This window comes from Pinus tabuliformis, chromosome 9 (genome assembly GCF_031772625.1).
Source record: "Pinus tabuliformis cultivar Carrire ecotype Pingquan chromosome 9, CPIR1, whole genome shotgun sequence".
NCBI lineage: Eukaryota > Viridiplantae > Streptophyta > Pinopsida > Pinales > Pinaceae > Pinus > Pinus tabuliformis.
This window is the reverse complement of record NC_142307.1, coordinates 1,385,805,943-1,385,831,416: the sequence shown is the minus strand read 5'-3', so window position 1 is coordinate 1,385,831,416 and position 25,474 is coordinate 1,385,805,943. Positions and strand designations below refer to the sequence as shown.

The 25,474-nt window shown below is 38.6% G+C and overlaps 1 pseudogene; it reads left to right on the top strand.

Annotated features, from left to right (window-relative positions):
• LOC149153670 (putative linoleate 9S-lipoxygenase 5) overlaps window positions 1–25,098 on the top strand; it is a 33,159-nt pseudogene extending 8,061 nt beyond the window's left edge.
• The last annotated feature ends 376 nt before the right edge of the window (window positions 25,099–25,474 follow it).

The window sequence follows — 25,474 nt, the reverse complement described above, 5'->3', positions numbered from 1 at the left end:
GTGCATGATGGCAGCCACAATAAAAATCATAGATCTGATTCAAATCAAAAAAATCAGCAGCAAAAAGACAAGGGAAAAGTGCATTCCCATCTAAAGAAGGAAGGGTACACCAAGCCCTTCAATGACTCCTCCGGCTCGAGAAATGAGAAAGGGAAGAAAGGAAATAGATGCACCTACTGTCAAAGAGGATTCCATCCAGAATCCTCTTGCATGAAGAAACAAATTGACCAAATGGCAGAAATCCTTCAGAATCACGACCTTGGGGACCACATCCCTCAGGGTGCCAAGAAGAAAACTAAGGATCAACCACACGGGAAAGGTAACAATTTTCATGATTTAGTTGCAATTAATTCTTCTTCTGATGCATGGATTATAGATTCTAGTGCATCACATCATATGGATACTGCAAAGGAAGTCTATTCCTCTTTGGATGCATGCAAGGGACCTCCCATCCTCATGGGAGATGACTCACCTATTGAGGTCAATGGAAAAGGTAGAGTGGAACTTTTACATGGAAGCTTTGAAGATGTGCTTCATGTTCCAAAACTTTCGGTAAAACTGCTTTCAGTTTATCAGATCACTCATTCCAGCACTGGAAAGAGATTGGAATTCACTCTAGATGCAGTGAACATATATGACCTACATAGCAGCTCCAAAATTGCAACTGGGGAGGTAAAAAATGGAGCCAGACTGTATACATTTTCTGAATTTATTGAACCTGAATCCTCCTTATTGCTTACACATGTTGATGATAGTATTAGGCTTTGGCACGAGAGATTTGGTCACTTAAATTACAGGTATATGCAGCAGCTAAGCAAGAATGAGATGGTGGAAGGCTTGCCAAATATCAGTTTCTCCAAAGGAGTTTGTGAAGGGTGTGTCCTTGGCAAACATCCTAGAGAAAATTTGACACCGGAAAGACTCACAGAGCATCCTCTCCTCTAGATCTGATCCATAGTGATCTCATGGGGCCTTTTCCTCATCCTTCCATCAACAAAGCAAGGTATGTGCTTACATTTACAGATGATTTCTCACGGTATACTTGGGTGTATCTTCTCAGGGCCAAATCTGAAGTTTTTGTGCACTTTGAAGATTTCAAAGCACTAGTTGAGACACAGTCAAAGAGAAATATCAATGCCCTCCATACAGACAATGGGGGGGAATATGTTAAAAAATCATTTCAGAACCTTTGCCTTGAGCCCGGCATACAATTGCAGTACACAGTTCCATACACTCCGCAGCAGAACGGAGTTGCTGAGAGAAAGAACCAATCTCTCAAAGAGATGGCTTCCTGCATGCTGCATGCTAAGTCACTGCCTCATAAGCTATGGGCTGAAGCACTTAATTGTGCTAACTACATCCAGAATAGATCTCCTCATAGGTCTATCAAGGATCAGACCCCCTTTGACGTTTGGAGTGGCACTAAACTGGAGGTCACCCACTTCCGTGTTTTCGGCTCCTGAGCATGGGCCAGGATCCCCTCTAAAAAGAGGAAAGCTCCTGATCCACGGAGCATTGAGTGCATCTTTGTTGGATACCCTGATGGTGTGAAGGGATATCGACTCCTGATTTCCTCTACAGACAAGCTCATCATTGAGCGAAGTGTCAAATTTGAGGAAAGTCTCTCGCATGCACCTCAATTGCCGCATGCAGACACCTTTTATCTACCTCATGTCCGAGATGATGACTAAGTACACTCAGATGCGGATACAGAGCATGCAGTTGTCGCGGTAGAGCATGCAGATGTAGAGACAGAGTGTTCAGATACAAATCCAGTGCATGCATATGATGATCCACATCCAAGACCAGATCAGGCTTCCAGCAGTGAATCATATTCCCCTGTCATAAATCAGAGAACAAGGAGCTTACGTGAGATATATGCACAAGACCACCCAACTTCTAGAAATGGTCTTGTGGGGGATAATTCTGATCTGCAGAGGACTAGCTCAGAGTTTATTGAGCCTCCTCTTGTCCTCACTACCACTGAACCATCGCCATCCTGACATTGTCATTTGGTTCAATCTTCTAATCCATAGTCTTATGCTGAGGCTGCTGGGCATCCATCTTGGGACTCCGCCATGGAGGAGGAATATAACTCCCTCCTCGAGAACCAGACCTGGGATCTGGTCCCCCTTCCTTCAGGAAGGAAACTTGTCCGATACAAATGGGTCTACAGGACTAAGAGTGCTGCAGATGGGCAAATCACTAGACGGAAAGCGAGGCTAGTAGTTAAAGGCTTCCAACAAGTGCATGGCATTGATTATGATGAGACCTTTGCTCCAGTAGCAAAGATGGATTCCATACGCCTTACACTTGCCATTGTGGCTACCTAGGGATGGGAAGTACATCAGATGGATGTGAAGAATGCCTTTCTTCACGGAGACCTATTAGAGGAGATTTACATGGAGCAGCCACATGGTTTCATTCATGATTCATCTTTGGTCTACAGACTAAATAAATCTCTCTACGGCCTTAAGAAGGCCCCGAGAGCTTGGTATGCGAAGATGGATTCTTTTCTCTTATCACAAAACTTTGAAAGATGTAAGTCTGATTCGAATGTTTACATGCTCAGGACACATGATTCTCTTCTTATATTAGTTTTTTATGTGGATGATCTCCTAATCACTAGCAGCTCGGCTTCAGCCATTGCTACAGTCAAGAGGGCCTTGCATGATAGGTTCTTGATGACGGACATGGGTCCATTACACTTCTTTCTTGGTCTTGAGATTAGCCAGGATGCCACAGGCATCAAACTCTCTCAGGCTAAGTATACACGGGATCTCCTCGAGAGATTTCGCATGACTGACTGCAAGTGAGCACCGACTCCTTTTCTGTCTGGGGTCCGCCTTGAGGATGGAGGTGACACTCCATTAGTTGACAGCACTCTCTACCGACAGCTAGTGGGGAGCTTATTGTACCTCACCCACTCCAGACCAGATCTCTCATATGCAGTAGGGGCAGTTTCCAAATACATGTAGGAGCCGCATGAGCTACACTGGAATGCTTCCAAGCGCATCCTCTGATATGTGAAGGGCACCATCACCTTCGAGATTCACTATGCAGCAAGCACTGCATTGAATCTCCTTGGCTTCATAGATTCTGATTGGGCAGGAGACAGCATTGATCGCAAGTCCACCTCCAAATATTCACTCAGTCTAGGATCTGGCCCTATCTGTTGGTCAAGCAAGAAGCAGGCTGCTATTTCTCTCTCTTCAGCTAAGGCTGAGTATAGAGGAGTAGTCAACATCACCATTCAGGCTCTGTGGCTACAACACTTCCTCACTGAGTTGGGCGTCCAGTTCCACCAGCCCATTATCATCTGGTGTGACAACCAGAGCACTCTCAAATTTTGCAAGGATCCAGTACAACGACAGCGAATGAAGCACATAGAGATCCATATGCACTACATCAGAGACTTAGTACATGATCGGGTCATTGATTTGTAGTTCTTTCCCTCAGCAGAATAGACTGCAGACATCTTCACCAAGACATTCATTGAGCAGAAGTTTCACTCTCTACGCGATCGTCTTGGAGTGAAGGACACAGTTGCTTAGCAACTGTCTTTCCTTCCCCTTTTCTTTTGATTACATTGTATTTTGAGGGGGGGTTTTTCCCACGAGGTTTTCCCTCTTTCCTCAATTTTAGTACAAGTTGCACTGTATTTTGGGTGACCTTTGGCCTTAGTTTCCAGGGCAAGTGGATGTTGGTGGCCACCCACCTATCCCATTTGGACCCCCACAACTGTCTCTTTCAGCTTTTTCAGTTTCCTAAATTGTATCACAGTTTACTATTTTTAGTAGTTTTTCGCGTCCTGAACTTCCGGAGCCGTTTTGAAGCCCTAAACGACGTTTTTTGGGAAATCTGGGGCAACATGGGTCCATGGATTGATGTTGCCTCCCAAAGTGGTAGTACTCGGATAGATCTTTCTAACGAGCTATCGTACGCGTCAAACGGAGATCGTATGCCAAAGTTACGACCCCGGGAAATTGACATACCAATTTACCCAAACGGGGCCCACAATTTGGCGTTTCATCTTCTAGGGTTAGATTTCGGAATGTGAAGGGTTTTCCATTGTTTCTCAACAATAAATAGGCCTTCGAGCCTCATTGTAATACAGTTCAGAGGCATGTAGCCGCCACATCTCTTCTCAGAGATAAGCTACCATTGCCCTAGCTGGTTTATTTCTATTTCTGGTTGTAAGCATATTTAAGTATTTTCCATTAATGAAATGAAGCATTATTTCCGCTGCATATCTGTCTTTATGGTTATCTCTATATTTTATTGCGTTCCTGTTTAAATCCGGATCAGTGGTATCAGAGCGGTCTGCTTTTTCTCTGTTTTTCTTTGCATGTCCCCAACGAGGTCGGGATATAAGGAGTTAGGGCTTGAACTGGTCGAACCTTTGCAAGACTAGCCTCGCAAATCCTGACGGCCTCCCATGGCGGATGAGAAGAAAGACGAGGGGGCAGGAGATCCTATCAAAATCTTGCTCGAAGAAGCACTCGAGTGGCAAAGGAACGCGATGATGGATAGCTTTGTGCAGATCCTTCAGCGGCTACCCAGAGGCGAAGCATCGGCTTCCAACAGCGACTCTGGAAACACCACACCGTTTAAGGTACAAGTGAATTTTAAAATCCCCATATTCGAGGGTCAAATAGACGCAGATGCCGTAGATAAATGGTTAAATCTGCTAGATGGGTATTTTTCTGTTCATGAATTTTCAAATCGGGAAAAGATTGTTTTCGCCCTTCTCAAAGCAGCCCCCCACGTCAAGGACTGGTGGGAAACCTCCTGCGAGCAGAAGGATGAAAGTACAGGCTCACTATTTTCAGCCTCACCCACTTGGAATGACTTCCGAGATGCCATCAAGGAGCAGTACTACCTTGTCGGAAGCTATGAGGACAAATACATCAAATGGACCACACTATGGCAGGGACGAGACCAAGATGTGCCGGAGTTCACAAACATTTTTCATACCCTTCGCACACAGTTGGGTATCAAAAATTATGAGCTGCATCTGGTACTCAAATACCGCGGCTGCCTGCACAGATACATCCAGGAAGAGATGGTGTTTTTGAACATCCGCTCACTCGGCACAACATACCGATACGCTGTCAAAATCGAGCAAAAGTTCAAACAGAAGAAGCGAGACTTTGGATCTGCAAATCCGAAGCCCAAAGGACAAAGCCAAGGCGGGGTGACCCAAGACAACCCGTTGAGGCCGCAAGAAAAGAACAACACCATGAAGCCGAAGAAGGACACAGGAAAGTGGTGTGAGTTCCACAAGAGTCCCACTCATAACACAAGTGAGTGTCGGACCAAGCAGCCGCTGGTGGCTGAGTTGAAGGCTTCCGAATTATATGCATGTTCTGACCCTGAGCCAGAACCCGACAAGGGGAATGGCAAAGGGAAGCAGATCATTGATGCGGATCCCAGCGCCACTGTTGCCACCGCCAAGATCCAGAAAGATGAGCCCGAAAATCCAGAGGAAGGGGATCGTCTTTTCCACTCACAGATGTGGGTGAAGGGTTCACCACTACAATTCATTGTCGATAGTGGCAACCAAAAGAACCTCGTTTCAGCAGAGGTCGTGAAGCGGTTGGGCCTACCGACTACACTGCACCCGTAGCCGTACAGTATCGGGTGGCTTCACGAAGAATGAGATCTGAAAGTTCGCCAGCAGTGCCGCCTTCCATACAGCATCAAGCCCTTCACAGACGAGGTATTGTGTGATGTTACACCTCTGGATGTTTGTGATGTATTATTAGGCCGACCATACTTGTGGAGGCGACATGCTGTGTATGAGTCAAGGCCTCGTGCTGTCATTATTTCTTTGAGTAATTCATTATACAAGATACCAGAGGTAGCCCCACCTACTGCCACATCTTTGATCACTGCTAAGAAAGGCAGCAAGCTCATCTCACAGACCAGGAAATTTATTTGTCTGGTTCACTCTCAAAGTAAGGGGAAGATCGTTGCTACCTCCATGACCCCTGCAAAGGGTTCCTCCATGCAGCAGCAATAGCAAAGGGATACGGTCATGACAGAACATAAGAACAACTTCTCCTTACCCACAGAGATACCACACAAGTTTCAGGTGGGAAACAAAGTTTGGTTACATCTGCAGAAAGAACGCCTTACAAGAGCCCATCAGAAGCTCCGACCACTCCGACATGGTCCTTACACCAGTACCAAGGCTACGGGAAGCAATGCTTTGAAGCACATCATTCCTCCATTCCTTCGCTTGCACCGAGTGTTCAATGTGGACCATCGCCAACCATGCTTCCCACCATTTTTTGTCACAGTAGAGATTGCAGAACAACTCACCAGAGACCCAGCTCAGCCGAAGCTTCCTCATCTTAGGGAGGAACTCAACGCAATGGGGACCATTGCTTCCTAAGGGGGGAGGAATGATCCAGGTGGATGTTGGTGGCCACCCACCTATCCCATTTGGACCCCCACAACTGTCTCTTTCAGCTTTTTCAGTTTCCTAAATTGTAGCATAGTTTACTATTTTTAGTAGTTTTTCGGGTCCTGAACTTCCGGAGCCGTTTTGAGGCCCTAAACGACGTTTTTTGGGAAATCTGGGGCAACATGGGTCCATGCCCATGTTGCCTCCCAAAGTGGTAGTACTCGGATAGATTTTTCTAACGAGCTATTGTACGCATCAAACAGAGATCGTATGCCAAAGTTACGACCCCGGGAAATTGATGTACCAATTTACCCAAACGGGGCCCACAATTTGGCGTTTCATCTTCTAGGGTTAGATTTCGGAATGTGAAGGGTTTTCCATTGTTTCTCAACAATAAATAGGCCTTCGAGCCTCATTGTAATACAGTTCAGAACAGTTCAGAGGCATGTAGCCGCCACATCTCTTCTCAGAGATAAGCTACCATCGCCCTAGCTGGTTTATTTCTATTTCTGGTTGTAAGCATATTTAAGTATTTTCCATTAATGAAATGAAGCATTATTTCCGCTGCATATCTGTCTTTATGGTTATCTTTATATTTTATTGCGTTCCTGTTTAAATCTGGATCAGGGGGTTTTTCCCACGAGGTTTTCCCTCTTTCCTCAATTTTAGTACAAGTTGCACTGTATTTTGGGTGACCTTTGGCCTTAGTTTCCAGGGCCCATTTTCTATTTTTCTCCATAGTGGTGTTCAGGGGGGGTGTTGGAACTACTACACACCTACATGCAGAATCTTAGTTAGAGCATGGGACTACATGCAAGATTCCTTTTGCATGATTTACTCCTTGATTTGCTCCTTTAACTCCACAACTGGTTAGTTCTTCTGCATGATTTACTCCCTGATTTGCTCCTTCTTTCACTACGCAACTGGCTAGTTATCTCCGGAACTTGTTATGGATGTTGAGTCTTCTCATTGATCACCACTATGGTGCATTACCTATTTTCTAATGAGCATTGTAACCTATTTTCTAATGAATCATTCTTTTCTTCTTTCGATTTTCTTTTAGTGTTTTTGCTCTGCAAAGCTATGTGTTCAACCTTTACTAGCTAGATTCATCTATGTAGGTTTTCTAACGCATTTACAAGAGCTCCAATCTCTGTTCGATCCAACACCCAACGAATTCGATTCCTTTGAAGACATTGTGAAGCTCTACTCCGATGGGATAAAGCTACCCGACAACCCAATTCTGGACGCTATCACGAGTCTCATCCCTCTTGAACTCATCAAGGAGTTCCTCACAACAAATGGCGAAAAGTTTCTCAAGTATCTGCTTCCTCAAGTTATTGCAAGTCAGTACTTTTCTTCTAAACTGATCCCTTCATGTTCTTATTCTGCATTAGATTTAATCGACCTGATTTTAATTGGAATTGATACAAATTATAGAATTAATGGACACAGCTGATGAATTTGCATGGAGGACAGACGAAGAGTTTGCGCACCAGATGTTTGTCGGTGTCGATCCTATTGTTATACAGAGACTTCAAGTAATTAGCAAAGAGCTGGCCGCTCCCTGCCATTATCAATATACAGAACCAATTTGATAAGAAACAATTTAAGTGATTAACTTAATAAATTTTAAATTATTTTTTTTAACCATGTTGTATAATGACTTAAGTACCAATTTACAATCCATTGAGAATATCATGGACAAAATCATAGGTTATCAAAATTGGTAAATCTCACCTAAATTGACAGTATGCTTTAACCTAATTTACCCTAAATACCCTATAAATCTTTATTTTAAACTTTATTTATAGAGATTAATTTGGTCTAATGTTCTTTAAGATTATGCATAAATGTTTCAGATCAAAATAGTTTATACCAATCTTCCTCTTGAATGCCACCATCCAAAGCTATACTAGGCAATGATGAGGACCAAGCTCCAGAGTACCATTCCTTTGAGGAGTATCATCTTCTCATACTTTATCTAGAACCTATTACAATAATGGTTAAAGTCATTGGATGAAACAATATTCTCCACTATTATTTGTCCTCAAACAATTCAGCGATATGTTACTCTCAATGCTATCCACCATTATTTATTCTCAAACAATTCAACAACAATTCAACAATATGTTAATCTCGCTATCATAAAAATATCTCAAACACCTCACTTTTTCTTTTCATGAGGTGGGCCAAATCTTCCTAATTACATCATGTATGAATATTACAAAATAAGACTTATGAATATAAGGTTTCTTTGACAAGACCAAATACAACAAAATGTAACAATCCTAATATATTTGTTTTTCTTTCAGGATCACTTCTCATAAATGAAACTCTTTATACAATTGTGTAGCCCTAATAATTAAAAATGCGTGCTAAAAAAAAATAAAGTATACATATTTCTATAGAGTTTAGGAGTTAACATTTTTCAACCATATTATTTTGTATCATAATTTTCCAATAATAACAATAAATCAATAAACCATAACCGCAGTAAATTAATTTTATGACTAATAAAATATAGTCAAATAAAAACTAAATTATTAATAAAAAATAAATTATAAAGGAATAATAATAAATAAAAATTATTTAATTCCAACTTCAACTAAGTCAATAACCGATAACCAGCGTAGTTAAATTTACTCTAACAAAAAATAAATAATGAATAAAAAAAACTATTTAGATCAAATTTCAATTAAAACATTTATTTCTCTTATCGAGTGAAAGAGCTCGATATAAGAATTATTAAGTCAAACCTCAATTAAAAGAACGTATCTTTTATCGATGGAGAGATGCGTATTAAATTATTAAAAAGCTTATATTCCAAATTCGTGATCCCTTTTGTATTTATAATTTAATATGATACGTCTCGTGGCTCTGTAATTATAAATTAATAAATTAATATGATGTTTTTTTATTTATAGGTATGTGAATATGAAATTCGCATAATTACATTAAAAATATTAATATAGTTAAAAATTTGATTTGTATTTACTATTGATAAATATATAATAATAGAAATAATAATACAAAAAATTATTACAACAAAAATATCGTTATTATCATTATAATTAATAATAATTATTTTTATATAATAATTATTATTTAATATTAAATGTTATTTACAATTATAAACTCAAGGGACAATAATATCAATCTCTTGGGTATATTAATCTAAAGATTCATATTCCTAAAGTATAATATTATTCATGGTTTTATAATATTAATCTTTTAGGTTCCATATAAATCATGGTCATCTAAGGGTTTATATACCTTGGATTTATAATATTAGTCCCTTAGGTTTATAATACCTTGTGGTTCTAGTATTAACCCTTGGGTTTATAATATCAATCCCTTGGATTTAATACTATAATCCCAAGGGATTATAAACCCAAGGCAATAATATAAACCCAAGAGAATAATAAACCTAGGGGATTAATACTAAACCCCAAACAGATTATGAACACAATGGAATAATATTTAACCCAAGGGATTAATATTATAAACCCAAGGTATATAAACCCCAAGATAAATATTATAAGCCCTAAAATAAACATGGTTGACATGGATGCTTTTCATATTGAGACAATCAATGTCACAATGCGACATTGGACTATCCTTAAGCATGATTGATTTTCATATCGAGACAATATTTGTCACAATACGACGTTGAACCATGATTGACCATGGTTAGTTTTCATATTGAGGCATTGTTTTTCACAATGCAACGTCGGACCAAGGTTGACAATGATTGATATTATAAACCCAAGTGATTAATAAACCCAAGGTATTAATACTAAAAACCCAAGGGATTATAAACCGAAGGAAATAATATTAAACCCAAGGGAATAATATTAAACCTTAGGAATATGGACCCTTACATTAATAAATCCAAGGAAATAATAAACCTAGGAGACTAATACTAAAACCCCATCTGATTGTGAAATCATGGGAATAATATTAAACCCAAGGGATTAATATTATAAACCCATGGTATATAAACCCTAAGATAAATATTATAAACCCTAAAATAAACAATCTTGACCATAGTTGATTTCATAGAGGCAATCTTTGTCACAATGCAACATTGGACCATGGTTGTCTGTGATTGATTTTCATATCGAGACAATCTTTGTCACAATGCGATGTTGGACCATGGTTGACCAAGGTTGATTTTCATATTTAGACAATCTTTGTCGTAATGCGATGTTGCACCATGGTTGAGCATGATTGACCCTAAAATAAACATGGTTGACCATGGTTGTTTTTCATATTGAGACACTTAATGTCACAATGCAATGTTGGACCATGTTTGAACATGTTTGAACATCATTGATTTTCATATCGAGACAATATTTGTCACAATGTGATGTTGGACCATGGTTGATTTTCGTATTAAGACAATGCTTGTCAGAATGTGACAATGGTTGACCAAAGTTGATTTTCATATTGATCGTGATTAATCATGGTTGACCATGAATGACCATGATTGATAGTGGTTGACCATGAATGATTTTCATATTGAGACAATCTTTGTCACAATGCAACGTCAGACCATGCTAAACCATGGTTGAACCCTTAGATTAATAAATCCAAGTGTTTGTTATTATAAACCCGAGAGAATAATAAACCCAAGGGACTAATACTAAAACCCAAAGGGATTATGAACCCAAGGGAATAATATTAAACTCAAGGGATTATATTATAAACCCAAGGTATATAAATCCAAGATAATTATAAACCCTAAAAAAAACATGGTTGACCATGGTTGGCCATGGATGATTTTCATATTGAGACAATCAATATCACAATGCGACATTGGACCATGCTTAAGCATGATTGATTTTCATATCGAGACAATCTTTGTCACAATTCGACATTGAACCATGGTTGGTTTTCATATTGAGACAATGTTTGTCGCAATGCAACATCAGACTATAGTTGACCATGATTAATTTTACAAAACATTAATATGATATGTCTCCCTTTCAAAAAAAATGTGTTTATAAAATAATATGATATGTCTCTTATCTATGCCCAGATGTATATTAAATTATTAAAAAACCTATATTCAAGATTTTGGATCCCTTTCAAAGATACGTATTTATAAATTTATATGATATGTATGTTCATAGTATGGAGGACAACATGTTGTTCATTCTGAACCACCATGATGTCTTCATGCCTTATGTGAACTGAATAAACGCTCTGGCTACCACCAATATATATGCTTCTCGCACAATTCTCTTCCTTAAGAATGATGGCACATTAAGATCAGTTGCAATCGATATGAGCCTACTCCCTTCAAATCAACGTCGCGAAAGTGTTCAGGAGGTGCTTACCCCGACATAGGAAGGCACACAAGGAGCTCTATGGTAGCTGGCCAAATGATACATAGCTGTTAATGATTCTGATTACCATCATTTTATCAGTCACTGGTAAAATCATGCATAATTTGGGAATATACATGTAGAATTGGTTTAGTATTTACAATATCATTATATAATATAGGGTCCCAACTAAGTGATGGTGGGATTTTTTTCAGGCTCAAGACTCATGCAGTCACAGAGCCAATTATCATCACCACCAACAGACAACTGAGTGTGATGCATCCCGTGTATAAGCTACTGAGCCACCATTTCTGGGACACCATGCACATCAATGCTTTGGGTCACCAAATTCTTATAAATGGTGGAGGCATTCTTGAAACAACAATATTTCTTGGAATGTATAACATGGAGATGTTTGCGGTAGTGTACAATGACTAGAGGTTTGATGAACAAGGGTTGCCTGCAGATCTCCTTAAGAGGTAATCATAATCTAACCTCGATACTGCCTAAAATCTTATCTTGATTTGTGTCATCCATGTTAGAAAAAATTACAGGGGCAGAGGAGAGGAGTTTGCTTTAGAAATCGGTTGTGGAAAAGTCAACTTTAGTTGTGGTAAGGATATGAGACTACGACTCATTCACCATGTAAAAACAAAGGTTTAAGGTGATTTACACTTCACCAAGGGTTGTGAAGTAACACAGTAAAACCGAGTAACTATTGTTTTCACCCGCCCACCACAAATTGCTCCACAATTTCTCCTCACTACCTCACAAACTTTGACCCTCTCTCTTGCTGACTCATACAAATCACTCTTTACATTCATATTTATCTCAACATACAAATTTGACATTAATACATGACAAAGAAAATCATTAATACATGGGATAGGTGATTATACAAAATGAGGGTTTTTCTAAACTTGCAGAGGTTGCGCACTGCAACTAAGAGTTACGCAGTAAATGCTTGGATATACATTTTACCAACTATGTATTAAGTTCTTTAACTATCTGATGTGTTGCGGAATGGTCAATTTTGTATTTCTATTCAAAACTTCAGTCCTTCAACCTACAAACAAAATCGCAACCTACGAAAGTTCACTGGGCAAGTATGGTGGTTGTTAGTGTGTTTAGGGTAGTGGTTGAGATTAATGTTTCCAACACTCCCCCTTAATAACAACTATCGCCATTGAAAATTTCCAAAGAATATCTAAGACAAACAAATTTTTTATGTGCCAATGGCTTTGTGAAAATATCAACAAATTGTTAGACTTGTGACCTGCAATGGTGCAACACAATTTCATCATTAATAATCAACTCTCTAATAAAATGATATTTAGCATCAATGTGCTTGGTCCTCTTGCGAAAAACATAATTCTTTGACAATTCAATTGCGGAGATGTTGTCACAGAAAACAGTTGTCGTTCCTTCTTGGTCATGGTGAAGATACCTCAAAATCCTTCTCATCCAAACTGCCTGACACACTGTTGTTGTTGCGGTGACATATTCAACTTCTGCTGTTGACAGTGACACTATTGGTTGCTTCTTGGAGGCCCATGAAATGGCTCCAGAACCCAAATGAAAAACATATCCCGACGTTCTCTTTCTGTTATTTACACTTCCTAGCCAATCACTATTAGTGTAACCAACCAGCCTGAAATCATTTGTTGCGGCATACAAAATACCATAGAGTTTTGTCCCATTGACATATCCTACAATCCTTTTCACTGCTTTCTAATGTGTTTCCTTGGATGTCTCCATGAACCTCGACACCAAACTCACTGTATACATTATATCCGACCTAGTGGCGGTCAAATACATCAAGCTGCCTATCATGCTTTTATATAATGTCGAATTGACATTGCTACTACAATCTTCTTTGCTCAACTTCAACCCCATGATAGTTGCAGTTGGTGAAGGTTTGTTGTTCTGCATATTAAACCTCTCCAAAATGTCTGCTACATACTTTTCTTGAGAAATAAAAATGCCATTTTCTGTTTGCGTCACTTCTAAGCCCAAAAAATACCTTAACAACCCCAAGTCAGTCATTTCAAATTCATTCTTCATGACTTGTTTGAAATCAACGATGAGGAAATCATCATTGCCTGTAAAAATCAAATCATCTACATATAAGACGACAATAAGAATCTTATCATCGCTCTCTTTGATGTAGAGAGTAAGCTCACAGTTACATTTGTCAAAACCATTGTCAAACAAGCAGGCATCTATCCTATTGTACCATGCACGCAGTGCTTCCTTTAGTCCATAAATAGCTTTCCTTAACTGATACACTTTGTTTTCTTTTCCTTCTACATCATAACCAGGGGGTTGCTGTTATGAAACCAGCTCAATAAAATATAGAAAAGATAGATCAACGCCTTAGAATTCAGCCTCTTCGAAGGGGCAACCTCCTTTACATTACATAAATGAACAATTCTTGGATGATTCAAATGACAAAACCTCCTTTCTATATATAGGAGTCTAAGGAGTCACAATATAATCCAGCCGACCTAACAATAATAATATAAAGCCACAAAAATAACAATAGAGGGATTCTATGGGGCACAGAAATAACAATATGGGGGTAATAGGGGCACAACAATATAAATAAGGGGTATAACTACAATAGTAATGGGGTAATCACTAGTATTATAGGGACCCAACATGCCCCTCTCCTTCAAAAAAGTGTTGTCCTCAACGCTTGAGTAGTTCTGGATACTTCTGCATAAAATTCTCATCCTCCCATGTGGAATCTTCAGCGGATAAGTTCTTCCACTTGATAAGATACTCTGAAATTGATCAATTTCGTAGCTGTCGAGTTCTTGTTTCTGTGACTGCTTCCGGTTCCAATATAATTTTTCCTTCCTCGTCAAGTTCTGGCAATATTGTTTGAACTGGGAGCTTGTCGCCTATAACCTTCTTTAAACATGAAACATGGAAAACTGGGTGCAATCGAGAAGCTGCAGGAAGCTCCAATTTGTATGCCATAGTACCAATCTTTTGCAACACCTTGTACGGACCATAATACTTTGGTGATAATTTATTATCCTTCTTAGCTTGCTTTAGGGACATTTGCTTATATGGTTGTAGCCGTAGGAATACCCAATCACCTACATCAAAACTTCTTTCACTGCGATGTTGATCTGCCTGTTGTTTCATTCTATTTTGTGCCAACACGAGGTTATCCTTTAAGAGTTGGAGGACTTGTTGTTGATGTTCGATGTGATGTTCCACTGCCTGAACCTTAGAATTTTCTCTTAAATATGATGTGATGGATGGTGGTTGATACCCATAAAGTGCCATAAATGGGGTCATTTTTGTTGCTGTATGGAAGGAAGTGTTATACCACCATTCAGCCAGAGGCAACCATTTGACCCATTGTGTCTGTTTATCAGATACAAAGCAACGAAGATATCCTTCCAAACATTTGTTTACTATCTCAGTTTGCCCATCAGATTGAGGATGATAAGATGAGCTATGAGCTAACTGAGTACCAAGACAAGAAAATAATTCTGTCCAAAAATTTCCAGTGAAAATGGGATCTCTGTCACTTACAATAATCTTTGGGTTTCCATGTAGCTTTTGAATTGTTTCCATAAATGCAGTAGAAATGGATGTGATAATGCACAAAAGTGTGCATACTTGGTAAGTCTGTCAACTACCACCATGATTACACTCTTTCCCTCAGACTTGGGTAAACCTGTGATAAAATCCATTGAAACCTCCTCCCAACGTTGGCTTGGAATGGATAAAGGTTGTAATAGACCCGGTGTCTTAATTGTTTCAACTTTATTTTGTTGGCAAACCAAACATTCGCCACAAACTTTTGAATATCTGATTTAAGGCCATCCCAAAAAAATTCCTTCTTAACCCTGTGGTAAGTTTTTAAAAATCCTGAGTGCCCTCCTAAGGGAGAAGTGTGCAATTCCATAAGAATCTTTTGTTTTAGCTGGGAATTCTTACAGAGGTATAAGCGATCTTTGTACCATAACGAATCATTTTGCCAGCTAAATGTATCAGACGTACTGGAATCTTGTTGTAGCTTTCGAATAAGTGCCCACACTTCTTCGTCATTCTTCCATTCCTCCCTTGCTTCGTTTATCCAATCTGGTTGGATAATAGAAATGGCGCACAACAATGCTTCCACATCCTCATCCTTTCTTGAGAGTGCATCTGCCACCACATTTTGCTTCCCTTTTTTGTAGATGATTTCAAAGTCATAACCCAACATCTTTGTGACCCACTTTTGTTGCTCTTCAGAGGATAATCTTTGTTCTAAAAAGTATTTAAGGCTATCATGATCCGTTTTTACCTTGAAGTGTCTTCCCATTAGGTAGGGTCGCCATTTCTTAAGTGCATGGAGTATTGCCAACATTTCCTTCTCATAAATAGCTTTGCTTAAAAACTTTCCCTTGATTGGACGACTTTCAAAAGCAATGGGTCTTTCATCTTGCATTAGAACAGCACCAATTCCATTTCCTGAAGCATCACATTCCACAATAAAGGTTTTTGTGAAGTCCGGTGTAGCTAAGACCGGTGCTTGGCACATTGCCTCTTTAAGATGTTCAAAGGCCTTTGTTGCTTCCGGAGTCCATGAAAATGCATCTTTCTTCAATAATGTTGTTAGAGGTGCTGCTATTCTCCCATAATTCTTAACAAACTTGCGATAATACCCTGTCAACCCAAGAAATCCTCGCAGATGCTTTATGGATGTGGGGATTTTCCATTCCTTAATGGCTTTAATTTTGCTAGGGTCTACCTTAACTCCTTCATGAGATACAATATGACCCAAATATTCCACCTCCTGGACTCCAAAGAAACATTTGGATCTTTTTGCATATAATTGTTTCTCCTCCAATAGTTGTAGCACCTTGTCAACATGTTCAACATGATCCTTCCAAGACTTGCTGTAGATTAGTATATCATCAAAAAATACTAACACAAATTTTCTAAGGAATGGTTTGAAAATTGAATTCATCAAACCTTGAAATGTTGAAGGTGCATTGGTAAGGCCAAAAGGCATGACCAAAAATTCATAATGACCCTCATGAGTTCTAAATGCCGTTTTCGGAATGTCTTCAATCTTCATTCTGATTTGATGATATCCCGAACGAAGATCCAACTTGGTGAAGTAAATTGATCCATGCAATTCATCCAGTAATTCATCAATGACAGGAATGGGGAACTTATCTTTAATAGTGAGCTTGTTGAGCTCCCTATAATCCGGACACATGCGCCATGATCCATCCTTCTTGTGCACCAATACTACTGGAGCAGAGAAAGAACTTTGACTCGGTTGAATTATACCAGCCTCTAGCATTTCTGCAACCATACGTTCAATTTCACTTTTTTGGACATAGGGATATCTGTACGGCCTGATGTTTGGAGGAACACTTCCTGGAATCAGATGAATAGCATGATCATGATCACGCATAGGTGGGAGACCTTTGGGAGTCTCAAATACCTTGGAATGATTGTCCAGGACTTTTTGGAGATCTGGAGAAATAGATGATTCCAATGTGGAAACATCTAGCGAACATAATTGTGCAATTACACCTCTTTGCTCCTTTTTTAGAAGCTTTGTCATACCATTAGAGCTGATTATCTTTCCTGGTTTCCCTGCAATACCCCTTAATTCAACTTCCTTTCCTTCCGTAGAAAATTTGATGAAAAGTTCTTGAAAATTAAAAGCTATTGTACCCAAGGATTGTAGCCATTGGACTCCTAGTACAACATCAGCACCTCCCATTGGAATGGAAAGCATTGGGCTAGTCAATACATATTCTCCCATGGATAGCTTGATATTATGGCACTTTCCAGAGAAATTTATTGTTCCTCCATTTGCAATCATCACTTGACACTCTGGTGCTGGATATAGGAAGCAATTCAATTCTTTTGCTACCCTACAATGAATAAAATTGTGGGTGCTTCCTGAATCAATCAACACTATTACCTTTTTCTTCTTGATTTGTCCTTCTATCTTGATGGTTTGAGGAGTGGTAATTCCCGCCAATGCATTACAAGATATGGTCGGATTTATTTGTTCTTCATCTAGGCTTTGTTCCTGGAGTATATCTTCTTCTTTTGACCTTTCTTGCTCCTTTTCTTCTTCCTCTTCACAATCTATGTAGAATAATTTCTTCTCAGCACACTTATGACCTTTAGTGTATTTGCTATCACAACTGTAACAAAGCCCTTTTGCTCTTTTTTCTTCCAATTGTTGTGGTGTCAACCTTATAGGTTGTGGAAGACTAGGGGCAACAACACTTCCATCTTTATAGTTGTGAGTGGTATGCTTCCTGGTTGCCATAATTTTGCTTTCCATTTTTCTTGCTAACCTGAATGCCTTCTCTAATGAATCAGGTTCCCAAAGGCGAACATCATGTTGGATATTATCCTTTAAAGACCCTATGAACACATCAATCCTATGCTCCTCTGGAATATCTTTTACCCTTATGTTCAATTTTTGGAACTCCTCAATGTGCTCCATTACTGAACCCTTTTGTTTGAGACTTATCAATTGGCTAAAAAAAGTGTTGCTTTTTGTATCCTCATAATGTGCTATCAATTCTTCCGTAAAAATTGCCCAAGTGATAATTTTTTTACGAGAGCAAAGCCATTGATACCATACAAACTGATTTGGTTCCAAATATACAGTTTCCATACGTACCTTTTGTGTGTTTTGCACATTATTGAGATCGAAGAATTGCTCCATCTGTAATATCCATGTGGCGGGATCCTTGCCATCAAACTTCCTCATATCGATTTTTGGAATATGGTGGGTCTTCGATCCAACATTAGAGTCTATGGAATCATGATTAACATTTCTTTTGTTCACATCATGAGTTTCCTTTACTACCTTTTCACCATTAGTAAGTATTTCTTGTAGAAAATTTGTCAAATCTGTCTTCAAATCTGCCATGTCTGTCTTCAAATCTATCTTCAAATCTGCCATGTCTCTCTTCAAATCTGTCTTCGAATCATCCATCTTAGCTTCCATGCCATTTATCTTAGATTCCACGCCATTTATCTTACACTCCACGCCATTTATCTTAGATTCCACGCCATTTATCTTAGCTTCTGTTAGCTTTTGTGAGCGTGACATTTGTTGCACTTGTTCTTGTAATTTTGATATATCATGTAGCATTTCTTCCTCTTCTTCATGAGTCATGCTAGAGCTTTCAGGTTCCTTACTAGGTGTTTGCATTTTCTTTCCTCGGGGCATCAATTACCGATAATAATGCTTTACTATGCCCTTTGAATTCCGTTAAACCAAGCTTACGCAAAAATTTAAAAAAAAACTACACACCTTTTTTCACTTTGTAGAAGCCTGATATTGAATCTGATGTATCTCTGTAATTTCAGATCATCCAGTTCTGAAATTGTGACCTGTAGTAGCCTTCTGCGTCCTCTTTCCAATGCCACAAGTCTGACCCAAATTGGATTCTCCAAGGAAGAGTTATGTGAAATCTCCCACAGTGACTTGCTTCTAGACTAGTTCAGTAGAGCGAACTTGTACGACGTGCCACGAGTCACTGTTTCAACCTTTGGATCTGAAACATGCACACAAGAAACTACAGTCCGTCCTCTTTCTGTAACTTCTTACAAAATTTCAATCTGATCCCCAGAGAGAAAGTTATGACGATTTTCCCCAGGTCACCTGTTTTGAATGTAATTCAGGAGTCTGCAAAAAGACCAACTTCCTCAGATCATATCTCCACAAATATCACGCGAAAAGCTCTGAAATTTGGACCCAAGGTTCAGCGCGATTTCTTCTCAAATGGGTTTTTTTTTGTGACTTCTGAAACGTCACAGAAAAAAAAGTTATAGCGAAAATTCCACGATGACTTGTTTGGAGCAGCGAAACCCTAGAATCCAAAGCTCTGATACCAAATGTTATGAAACCAGCTCAAGAAAAGATAGATCAATGCCTTAGAATTCAGCCTTTTCGAGGGGCAACCTCCTTTACATTACATAAATGAACAATTCTTGGATGATTCAAATGACAAAACCTCCTTTCTATATATTGGAGTCTAAGAAGTCACAATATAATCCAGCCGACCTAACAATAATAATATAAAGCCACAAAAATAACAATAAAGGGATTCTATGGGGCACAGAAATAACAACATGGAGGTAATAGGGGCACAACAATATAAATAAGGGGTATAACTACAATAGTAATGGGGTAATCACTAGTATTATAGGGACCCAATAGTTGCGCAACATACACTTCCTTTTTCAGCACTCCATTCAAGAACTCTGATTTTATGTCCATTGATACACTTTCCATTTATGTTGCACAATAATTGCCACAACTGTACACACTATCTCTGTCATCGCGACTAGTGCAAACATCTTTGCATAATCTCTTCCATGTTGCTGCTTGTATCCTTTGACAATTAGTCTTGCTTTATGCCTTTCAATCTTCCCGTCAACATTGCTCTTGGCCTTATTGACCCACTTCACTCCAATGACTTTTTTTTCCCTTGCGGAAGGTTCACTAACTCCCATGTTTCATTCTTTTCTATTGCTTCTATTACTTCGTCCATTGCCACAATCCATTTTTCTTCTTTGACTGCATCTTCAAAATGGATTCGGTCATCTACATGGAAAAACAATGCAAATAAGTAATTCAGACCAATGCTATTGTCAAATTTCATCTTGTTCATAAATCTCATTTAAATTTCTGAATTTTGGTCTTCTTGTGCTTGCTGAATATGGGCTTGATATGTCACTTGGTGTTTCTCTTTGCAACATACCTGTAGAAGCACTTGCTTGACTATGCGACACTGTCCTATTATTTGCTAATGGTGTTGCTTGTTGCTTGCTTTGTTGCACTTGAATAGGAGTAGAGAGAGTCACTATTGATGAATTACTTTTTGCTATTTATTCCTCTTTGTCCTCATGTGGTATACATGCTTTGACATTGACTACCTTCTCTAAACTTCCATCCCATGCTTCTTCTTCTATGAACTGCACATCTCTGTTGATTATGACCTTCTTGGTTGATGGATTGTAGAGCTTGTATGCCTTGGATTTATGCCTTGGATTCATCACTATAACCAAAAAATATGCATTTCTCCCCCTTGTTGTCCAACTTCTTCCTCAACTCATTTGGGACATGTGCATATGCCACACAACCGAAGAATCTCATGTGAGTGTCACTATGCTTTCTTCCACTCCATGCCTCTTCAGGAACTATGTTCTCGACACTTTTGGTTGGACACCTATTCAAGATATATGCTGCACAAGTGACAACTTCATCCCAATAAACATTTGGAAAATTCTTTGCCTTTAACATACTCCTTGCCATTTCCATAATGGTCCTATTCTTCCTTTCCGTGAAACCATTTTGCTGAGGTGTGTACCTTGTTGTAAATTGCTTGTGAATTCCATGCTCCTTGCAAAATCGAAGGAATCACTTGAGATATATTCACCACCTATGTTTTCCCTCAAGACTTTGATGTAGTTTCCACTTTGCTTCTCAACAAGAGCTTTGTATTGACGAAAGCGATCAAACACTTCACTTTTTTGTTTTAGGAGATAGACCTATGTCTTCCTTGTGTTGTCATCTATGAAGGTCAATAAATAGTGGCCGCCACCAATTGATTGTGTTTGCATTGGTCCACATAATTGTGAGTGGACAATCTCCAAATGTGCCTTTGCCCTTATTGACTTTCCTGCTGGAAATGTCTCTCTATGTTGTTTGCCCAAGATACATCCTTGACATAGGCTGTCCAATTTTTCTATAAGTGGAAATCCATTCGCCATGCCTTTCCTATGCAGCAAATTCAAACCTCCAAAGTTGAGATGACTAAATCTCAAATGCCATAACCAATTTTCATCTTTAACTTCTACTTGAAAGTTTACTTGTGTGAATGTTGCATCTTATCTTCCATCCTCTTGTGAGTTCATTGATAGCTGTGCTTGTGCACCTTCTTCCTTAAAATCTGATCTTATCTTTAGGGGAAGCATTCTATTGTTTTTCATATGAACCTTCACAGTCAGTTGTTTACTTGGAAGCCTATCCAAAATTGTGCACTCGTCATTTTTAAAAAAATACATTTTAGCCATTTTGCATGAGTTGTCCAATTCCTTTGAGGTTATGCTTCAAACCGGGGACAAAGTAAACATCTGAGATGTACTTCTTCTCCCCCTTATTTGTTAGGATATTGACTCTTCGTTTTTCCATGATAGATACTTTGCTATCAGTCCCTATTGTCACTTTAGATTTCACACTTTCATTTAGATTGGAAAACATTTCTATGTTCCCTGACATGTGGTTGCTACACCTTGAATCTAGATACCATACATCCCTTTGTTTTTCTTGTGCTACATTACAAGCTAGAAACATGCTATCATGGTTCTGATTTTCTTTTGTGAAATTTACATTTTGTTTTTTACTAATGTCATATTGTTTTTTTTACATTCATTTGCGTAATGACCATACTTCTTACAGTAATGACATTAGACTTGAGATTTATCATACCTCTGACCTTGTGCTTGATTTTGGCTGGGGCCTTTACTTGGATTTTGATTGCTTCCCCTTCCACTTGAGCTTGAAGGGATGCTTCTTCCACCTTTGTGTGGGCTTCTTCCTCTTCCTCTAGCATATGATCGTCCTCTGCCTCGACCTTGACCAATTGAAACTTGTGTCTTGAAGGCATGCTCTAATGAGGAGCTTGTTGCTATATTCAGTCTATGTTCATGAGAAATGAGTGATGGATGAAGCTCATCCACTAAGAACTCTGAGAGACCATTTGGATTTTCTGTGGCCACAACAGTGGCATCAAACCTTGCTGGCAAACTTCTCAAAACTTTATCAACTATTCTCCTTTCCTCAAGTGTCTCACCATGAGACCTGATTTGAGTAACCAACCCAATTACATGTGTAAAAAATGAGTCTACATTCTCATAATATTTCATACAAAGTGTTTGAAAATCTCTTCTCAACATTTGCAATTTTGTTGTTTTCACTTTTGCCATTCCTTGGTAGGTTGTCTGGAGGGTGTCTTGTGTTTTCTTAGACTTCGTTGCTGCTGCAACCCTTGGGAAAATACTTTCATGAACTACTTCAAAAATTTAGAAGAGGGATTTTGCATCCTTCTTCCTGTTGTCCCTCAATAAATCCCTTTCTGCTTGAGACAAGGCATTGTATGCTGCTGCATTTGCTAGTTCGTGAAAACCATTCTCCACCAAATCCCAAATGTATTGAGAAGAAAACATGACCTTCATTGTAATAGCCCAATAATCATAATTTTTTCCATTAAATTGAGGTATCTAAGGATTAGTCAAGCTTGTGCTTGATGTTTCCATTTCTGAGTGTAAAAAAAATCTTTCTACCTGTTGGTAAATACAGTTCAAAATTCTGCCCTCAAAACAATTGTTAATTTCTAGTAAAAACACTTGTTTTTACACTAACAAAGTTTAACCTGCTCTGATACCGTGTTAGACAAATTTGTAGGGGCAGAGGAGAGGAGTCTTGCTCAAAAATCAGTTGTGACAAAGTCAACTTCAGTTGCGGAAAAGATATCACAACTATGCAGAGACTTAATAAAACACAAAATTCACTCACCGCAAAACGGAGTAAAGCTTGGAGCAACACAATAAAACTTAGGATTAAATTCTAATGCATGAAAATAAATTCATATTCATTCACCAAGTAAAAACAAAGGTTTACGACAATTTACACTTCACCATGGGTTGCAGAGTAACACACAATGACTGTTGTTTTCACACGCCCACCACAAATTTCTCCATGATTTTCTCCTCACAGAATTTCACCCTCTCTCTCGCTCAGTCATACAGATGACTCTTTACATTCATATTTAACTCAACATACAAATTTAACATTAATACATGACAAAACAAATCATTAAGGCACGGGATGGGCGATTATACAAAATGAGGGTTTTTCTGAACTTGGAGAGGTTGCGGACTGCAACTAAGTATTGCGCAATAAATGTTTGAATATACATTTTACCAACTATGTATTAGAGTTGTGGAGTAAATGGTTGAATATATATTTTACAAACTATGTAATAAGTGCTTTAATTATGTGATGTGTTGCAGAATGGTTAGCGTTGTACTTCTTTTCAGAACTTCAGTCCTTCCGCCTGCAAACAAAATTGCAACCTGCAAAAGTTGACTGGGTAAGTAAGGTGGTTGTTAGTGTGTTTAAGCCGGTGGTTGAGATTAATATTTCCAACAATCCATTTGAATTTTGATATATATCTATATATATATATATATATATATATATATATATATATATATATATATATATATATATGGCTAAAACTTGACAGGGGTATGGTAGTGATGGACTCATCAACGCCCTACGGGTTGAAGTTGATGATCGAAGACTACCCTTATGCTGTGGATTGGAGATAGGAGTTGTCTATAGTGCGAATTTTTGGAGTTACGGTGCCGGAATCCGGTGGAAAAAATTGAGGTGAAATCTTGATTTGTGTTATTTAAACTAGTTTTTTTTACTGTAAATATAGATTTAACACCATGAAAAACACCTAGGGCACTTCTATTGTGTGATGTTTAGCCATCAAGCTTGTGATTTCAATGAATTCTTGCCAAATTTTAGAGAAATTAGACCAGAAAAATCCACCAAAAAAACTTCCAAAAAATCACACTAAAGACAACTCCTTAGAGATATGGTTTGCAATAGTTTCATGGGTTAAAGAGTACCTGTCATTGTACTACCAGAGTGATGATGCAGTGAAATCCGATACAGAGTTTCAAACATGGTGGGTCGAAATTAGAAATGTTGGTCACCTAGACAAGAAGGACGAGACATGATGGTACAACATGGAGAGCATGGAAGAAGTTGAAAAAGCAATAACAACAAACATATGGGTGGCCTCGTCTCTTCGCATTGCGGTTAATTACAGGCAATACCCTTACGCCAGATACATGCTTAATCGGCCCACCATAAGCAGAAAATTGATCCCTGAAGAAGGTTCCCAGGAGTTCTCATAGCCAGTGGAGAATCCTGACTTGGCTATCCTTAGAACTCTAAGTAACCAGTTTCAAACCACCCTTGGTATAGCCTTGACAGAAATCCTGTTGAGGCATTCAATAGATGAGGTATATTTGGGGCAAGGAGCCACGAATGAATGGAGTGATGATGAACGTGTGATAGAGGCTTTTGAACATTTCGGAACAAGGTTGGAGGAGATAGAGAAGAATATAAGAGAAAGAAACCAGAATGCAGAAATACTGAAGAATAGGTATGATCCCACCAAAGTTCCCTATACTTTGCTTTATCCAAACACCTCAGATCTGACTCACCAAGGAGAACTCACTCGCAAGGGAATTCCCAACAGCACTGCTATTTAATTTACACCATGCGCCATTAGAATGTTATATTTAAAAAAATGTGTCATTACAATGTGGTTGGTTAAACAATAATAGTTTTATTCACAAGGCATTAATTCATAATGTTATACGTAAGTTAAATAACAGTAGGTGTGTTGAAATCTATCAATTAATAAATAGGGATAGTAGTACTTCATGACTATAGATATGGATGAATAAGAGATGTTAGTGATCCATGACTGTTTATATGTACGTTAGCAATTCATGATCATTAATATCTATATATGATATATAGGAATTCAAAACTTCGGATCTTGGGGGAGGTTTTCCAATTGAATCATATATATTTATCTTCATTTTATTTCATAATTCAATCTGCAAAATTGTTCACAATTTT